A 7,314-nucleotide genomic window follows, 5' to 3' on the forward strand; every position below is an offset into this window, starting at 1 on the left:
TGTGTCAGGCTTCTGACCTACAGAACTGTGAGATAATACATTTGTGTTGTTTTTAAGCCACTAGGTTTGTTACAGCAGTGATAGGAAACTAATACATATATATTGTTCAATCTTTTTCTGTTTTTCAGATTGGATAATTTTTATTGATCTGTCTTCAGGTTCTTTATTTCTTCTGTCATCTTCAATCTGTAGCTAAGCCCATTCAATGAATTTTAAATTTCAGATATTGTACTTTTCAGTTCTAGAATTTCCATTTGGGTCTTCTTTCTAGCTTCTATTACTCTGCTCAAATTTACTGTCTTTCCAATAGTCATTAGTGTATTTTCTTTTATGTCCTTAAGCACACTTATAACAACTACTTTAAATATCTTTGCTAATTCCAACATCTGGGTTCTCTTGGGGTCAGTTTCCTTTGCTTTTTTTTTTTTTTTTTCTCTTGGTCATATTTTCCTGTTTATATGTTGAGTAATTTGGATTCTGTTCTGGTTATTGTGAATAATACGTGATATGGAGTCTGGATACAGCTCTTCCACAGAATATTGATTTATCTATTTTAGCAATTAACTTGGCTGAACTCCTTCGGCAACTTTGGTCTCCCTTTTAGCAAAAAGCAGCTCAATTTCAGTGTTGCTCTTTTAGCCTCAGCTGGGCTTCTTGGAGTCTACCCCATGCCTACATAACTCGGTGGTCAATCAGAGGTCTGGACAGGATATATATACAGATTTTGGGGCTCCTCAACTCTCGTTCTCTCCTTTGGAACTCCCCTACTTAACTTGCCAGCTTTTGCCACAATCTGTTTTTCAGTTTTCAAACTAGGAAGACTGTGGGGCTCTATTCAGGTTTTAGCTGTCTGTCTACCTCTTTTAGCTGTGAGGATTGGGGCCTGCTTTTAGCCTAAATCTATTTTAAGAAGTGGGAAACTCACTCGGTTCCTTTCTTTTCCAAGTGTCAACCCCCATCCAGTATCTGCTTGTTTCGGTTGCTTTCTGGTGCCTTCAGGTCATTGTTTTTTATATTTTTCCCCAGAATTTACAATTGTTACCTGTGGAAGCTTGGTTCAATAGAAGTGGAATATCTAAAAAATACAGCTTACGGATTAATACATAGTGGTAAACTATAAGGTATAACAAGGGGAGGAATGTTAGTCTTGGGAATGTGATCAGGGAGAGACACATAGGGACCATCTAAAATGATGGCAGTGTTCTAGCTCCAAAACTGTTTGGTGGTTATATAAGTGTTTGCCTTATTTTTATAAATCTTCAAAGTGTTACAGATATCTTACATACTCTTCTATATATGACATACAATTTAAAATACAATGTTTAGTGTCTTTAATGACGGAGATATAGAATTGGAACCATGGGCCTACAGCTGGCAGGTGATGCCATGGAGATGAATGAGGTCTACTTGGAGGGCGTGCAGTGCAGGAAGGGGAAAGGTCTGGGAGATCCTGAGGAGCCCTGGCATTTCCTGGACAGGCAAGGGGACGGGGGCCCACAAAGGGAGTCTTACGCAGTGCAGTCAGACCCTTGGGAGGAGAAGTGGTCTGCCACCCATGGAAGTGTGCGATCTCCAGGAAGCCAAAGGAGGAGACTGTCAAGAAGGGAGTGGTCTAATGTACAGAGCCAAAAAAAAAAAAAAAAAGGAGTGGTCAACAGAATCAAGCACTGCAGAGAGAACAGCACAAGCTGAAGCTGGAGCTGTGCTAATGGGAGTGTAAGGTTAGGGGATGGTTATCACTCGGTTCACTGGTGAGAGGGGGTCAGTATCCTGATACAGTGCATTGAGGAGTGAACAGAAGGTGAGGTGGGAAGGCAACAAGGCCAGGCTCCATCTCAAGGGCAGGACAAGGTACATAGGCACCTGGGAGTATTTGAAAGAAAAGTGTAGTAAAGCTCAAATCAAAACAGTAGAAGAGGAAAGACAAGAGTCACAAAAAAGGGTGAAGTGACATCCCTGCCAACTGAAACTGATTAGGGTCTGTCTAGAGATTGGAATGGAGAAGGAAGAGGAAGCATCTTTGTTGAATTTGTATACTTGTGTTATAATTATGTATTCATACATCCCGGCCACCTGTCTGGAGTGAGTGCAAAGGCTCAGGGAAAAGTTAGTAAGGCTCGGCCTGGCCTCTGCAGTGGAGAGGACCATACTCCACAAGGAAAGGCTTGTCCAAGCCTGTCTCCCCATCACTGAAACAACTGAATGCTTCCAGTTCCTCTGCATGTTCCTTCCAGAGGGCTCCTGGGACCACCATGGCACCCATCCTCACCCCAACATAGGCCCTGGCCCAGGATGGCCTTCCATTTGGGATGTCTCCTCCCCCTTACTGTTGCCTTTAAAGCATCTGAGAAGGAGAAGTGGGTATGGGTGGAGAGGAAATTTGGTGATGGGTTGTACCCAACCCACCTGGGTACAAAAGTACCACCGGGACAAAGTACCACAAACTGGGGGACTTAAACAACAGACATTTATTGTCTCACAGTTCTAGAGGCTAGAAGTCCAAGATCAAGGTGTCAGCAAGGCTGGTCCTGAGGGAGAATCTCTTCAGGCCTCTCTCTCAGCTTTGGGGGTTGCTGGAGATCTCTGGTGTTCCTGGGCTTGTAGATACATCCCTCTGATCTCTGCCTCCATCTTCACATGGTGATTTCTGTGTCTTCACATCTTCTTTCTTCTGTGTGTGCCTGTCTCTGTGTCCAGATTTCCCCTTTTGATGAGGACACCTGTCACATTGGATTAGGACCCACACTTAGGACTTCATTTTAGCTTGATTATCTCTGTAAAGGCCTTATTTCCAAATAAGGTCACATTCACAGGTACTGAGGATTAGAATGCCAACATATTTTTTGGGGGGGACACATTTCAACCCATAACATGGGTATATGGGGGTTTGTTATACTCTGTTTATATATGGGGTGTATGCTCTCTACTTTTGTATACGTTTGAAATTTTCCATAATAAAATGTTAAATAAGCAAAACAAAACAAAACAACCCCCCCATCCCCTTTCAACCCCTTTCTCAATTCAGCTTCATATCAAAATTCCTTCAGAGATGTCTCCTCCCACTGACTTGCCCCCTCTCTGCCCAGCTGTCTTGAACCTACTTCAAACAGGCTTTTTTTTAAAAAAAACATTTTATTTTATATTAGAGTATAGCTGATTAGCAATGTTGTGATAGTTTCAGGTGCACAGCAAAAGGACTCGGCCATACATATACATGTATCCATTCTCCCCCAAACTCCCCTCCCATCCAGGCTGCCACATAACATTGAGCAGAGTTCCCTGTGCTATACAGTAGGTCCTTGTTGGTTAACCGTTTTAAATATAGCAATGTAGGGACTTCCCTGGTGGCGCAGTGGTTAAGAATCCACCTGCTAATGCAGGGGACACGGGTTCGAGCCCTGGTCCAGGAAGATCCCACGTGCCGTGGAGCAACTAAGCCCATGCGCCACAACTACTGAGCCTGAGCGCTAGAGCCCGTGAGCCACAACTACTGAAGCCCGCATGCCACAACTACTGACGCCCGCGTGCCGCAACTACTGAAGCCCATGCGCCTAGAGCCCGTGCTGAGCAACAAGAGAAGCCACTGCAATGAGAAGCCCTTGCACTGCAATGAAGAGTAGCCCTCGCTCGCCACAACTAGAGAAAGCCCGCGCACAGCAATGAAGACCCAATGCAGCCAAAAATAAATAAATAAAGCAGTGTATACACGTCAATCCCAAACTCCCTGACTATCCCTTCCCCTCTGGTAACCATAAGTTTGTTCTCTAAGTCTGTGAGTCAAACAGGGAATTTCTACCAGTATCTATCTGTCAGGGTCCAGGCAGGGGGCAAAAATCATACAAGTGATTTGAACAGGGAAAATTTCAATACAAAGAATTATTAACGAGGTAAAAGATGGTTAACTAGTGGGTGGAATAAAAGAGAAGGCGTAACTGAGGTAGCAACCCAGCAGAGGCGAGCACCTCTGGGGCTGAGGTAAACGTGAATAAGGAAGGATTGGGAAGCTCAGGGCACGAGGCTCCACAAGGCTGAGGTTCAGATTTCTGACGTGAGGCCCCGGCTGGCACAAGAACACGGTATCCCCGTAAATGAAACAAAGGCGGAAGAATGCTGGGATGAGAATTACTGAATGTTTAAAAGTAAATTAATGACCAAAAACTATACACAACACGATACATAGGCATCTCTGGTTTTGGAGCCTGGTCACGGACATTTTGGGACAGGATGATAGCCGCCTGGGCCTCTACGGTGAAGTCCACGTGGTGTGAGCCTCCAGAAGGGCTTCCCGTTACCCATCCTGACAATGAACAAGTGCAAAGTGGGTGAGGGGCTGACCCAAACAGAGTCCTTCCACGAGGAAGAGGGGGTGTAGCCAAATGCACCAGAAACACGTTCTGGGTGTTTAAGTAAAACCGTGTCATTCACGTCACATCCCAGCGACAGACTGCGTTACCTATAGACACTGGCTGTTACCCAGAAACACATGCCCCAAAGACCCCTGCACTTTCCAGGACTAAATGACACAGAGACCCTTGCTGCCACCCGGGCATTACCCATAGACCCTTGCTGCCGCCCGGGCATTACCCAGAGACCCTTGCTGCCTCCCGGGCATTACCCAGAGACCCTTGCTGCCACCTGGGCATTAGCCATAGACCCTTGAGTTGCCTAGGACTGCATAACCCACAGACCTTTGCTGTTGCCCAGGAAATACGATCCTGACAGGCAGTCAGAGATTCTCTCACTTTGGGCTTCTCTTTTTTTCCAAAGGTTACAATTAAGGGAACTGCATTCTAGGTTGTCCTTCCTTCCTTAAAATGTCGTTACAGCTTGGGCTCACGTATGGTCACACATGTGGATAACTGCTTTACCTTTTTAATCACAAAATGAATAAATCCTTGTTATAAAAATCCACATAGTATGGATTATCTTTTATTAAATCAACTGTCTTATAAGAGGCAGGGGAAGAGAAGATAAGCAACCCAGTAGATCCCTAACACCTGATCATAGGGTAGACTAGAAAACGCAGAGAAAGCTCCTAGCCCGATGCATGGCACTCGGTCAGCATTCAATAATAATAGGCAATATCATTATCCTCAAGCCACAGGGGGGAGCTCGGGGAGAGGGACAGGAGTGAGGAGGGCTGACAGATTGTCAATGTAGTTATTGCCAGAGTCAGACAGAGGAGCCCAGGACCCAAATCTTCCCTGAGTTATGAAAGGAGCACAGAACAGGGAGCCCAACTGCATTTAGTTCTTCTGACTCCAAGTCATGTATGCAACACGTTTTCTTGCTGTAAAATGAAGCAGTGTATGGTCTCCGTGTCTCTTAGTTCTAACGTGTTAGCACCCCCCAGTCAGCTTCAGGGAACGTCCTTGCTCTGAATCCTGCATCCTGCCCGCCATGGTGTCTACAGTAAAAGGGGGTAGGTTCTTCCTAGTTGATTAAGCAACCAGAGCAACACAGACTAGAATTCTTCAACTCCTACCATATAACAGAATAAGTGGGGTTTTCTTTCTTTCTTTTTGCTCAATAACTGTGACAAGGGTCAACTCTGCCTACACTACATTATTTTATTTTTTAAAAGATATTTATTTATTTATTTGGCTGCATCAGGTCTTAGTTGCGGCACACGGGATCTTTCGTTGCAGCGCACAGGCTTCTCTCTAGTTGTGGCGTGAGGGCTCCAGAGTGCACAGGCTCAGTAGTCACAGCACGCGGGCTCAGTTGCCCCACGGCATGTGGGATCTTAGTTCCCTGACCAGGGATCGAACCCGGGTCCCTAACCAGTTACTGGGGTGGGCAACCTGATCCAAGTTGGGCCAAGTTGTCCCTCAAATCTGGAATTGGGTTTGATATTCCAGCCTTACTCTAGGCCTGTCTTCAGAATGGAACACATTTTTAAAAAAAATTAGGAGCTGTAGTATGACCATCATCTATCCCTGCAACCTAAGCGGTGAGGAAAAAAAAGAAAATCAGATGTGCATAGAGCAGCAGAGAATGAAACAGGATGCCCTCAAGGCATGGAGGGGGTGCTGTGGTGTGCCAGCCAGATCCTCCGAGGGCCGGGGTGCCATTCCTCCAGCCATCGGCTGTGACAGCTCACAGCTGAGTTCTTCCCTGAGACTTGCCCTTTACTGAAGGGACCATGACCAAGGATATGACCTCCCTAGCGCAGTCCACCACCAACAACTGGTCCATGCAGGGGTACAAAGGGCTGGCCCCCTACCTTGATTCAGGACAACTCTGAAGGACCATCCCAGCTCCTGAGCTCCCTATGGAATTGGGTCAGGCTCCCAGCTGCATTGAAGTTCAACTTTTGTCCAGTGCAGCTTCTCTGATTTACTCAGAGGCTGCCCAATAAGCTGTCTGCATGCACGAATAAGAGACTCCAGCTTTGTTTCCCACGGCGCCCAACCTAAGATAAGAGGCTTATAGTTGAAAGGGACTGGTGGTATAACTGATGGTTGCTATGATGATGCAGTAGTTCCTCCCAATAAGCATCTCTGCTTCCTTGCTGGCTCTAGTGTTGGGTCTTCCTAGATTAATGTTTACTAAATGGAACATAGTTTGAGGGAGATCAGGGTGGTAATCATTTCAGCCTCCAGCATAGCAGAGCAGGCCGGGGGAAAACTTTGCAAGGGAGGTAAAGTCTGGCCTTGGCACTTCATCCTTTTTCCGAACCTCCCTCACACAGCCCATCAGGTCCCCCCACCGTCCTAGGGCGGAGATGTGAGGTGCTTCACCCAGCCCAGCCGGCTTCTCTCTTTCAACAAGGACTGAGGGCCCACAAGGTGCGGGGCTCCTTCCCTTACCCATCTCGCCATCACAGTGCCCTGGACCAGCTCCCATCTCTGATCCCTGCAGTAGGCGACACACACGTGCATTAATTCCCACCAGCTGCATTTTTACCACGGTGCTTTCCCTTGGGTTCCTGTTCCTGGTCTCAAGGAATTTCCTCCTCTGGTGAGACAGCAGCTCAGTCCCCATTTAAAATCTGGAAAAGTCTCCAGGCTGAAGGCGGTGTAGACGCTCAGAGGCCCTCAGATGGGCTCCAGAAAAAAATTTCATCCAAACCTCTCGTATTGCCACTGAGGAAACAGAAGTATTTTAACCAATCCTGCAGGTCGGGACAGGCGGGTGGGGAAATGCTTTTCCAACGACTGAGAGGTTCGTTTCAATTTGATTCTCTCACCACCCAGCACCAGACGCCTCCCGCCCTTTGGATGGTTTCCAGGCGTGAATTTGCTTCCAGGTGCGCAAGGGGCGCGGGGAAGGCGGGGCGCGGGCGGGTACCGTGGGGGAGGGGAGCGGGGG

The 7,314-nt window shown here is 46.9% G+C and overlaps 1 protein-coding gene across 1 annotated transcript in view; it reads right to left on the minus strand.

The window, feature by feature from the left end:
* The window catches only part of SERHL2 (serine hydrolase like 2), a 33,338-nt gene that overhangs the window by 25,480 nt on the left and 544 nt on the right, over positions 1-7,314 (minus strand). The window contains exon 2 of the mRNA XM_060305597.2: positions 6,813-7,088. The gene's annotated coding sequence lies outside the window, so the exon portion shown is untranslated. The remainder of the gene's footprint in view (positions 1-6,812; positions 7,089-7,314) is intronic.

This window comes from Globicephala melas, chromosome 10, assembly GCF_963455315.2.
Source record: "Globicephala melas chromosome 10, mGloMel1.2, whole genome shotgun sequence".
Lineage (NCBI taxonomy): Eukaryota > Metazoa > Chordata > Mammalia > Artiodactyla > Delphinidae > Globicephala > Globicephala melas.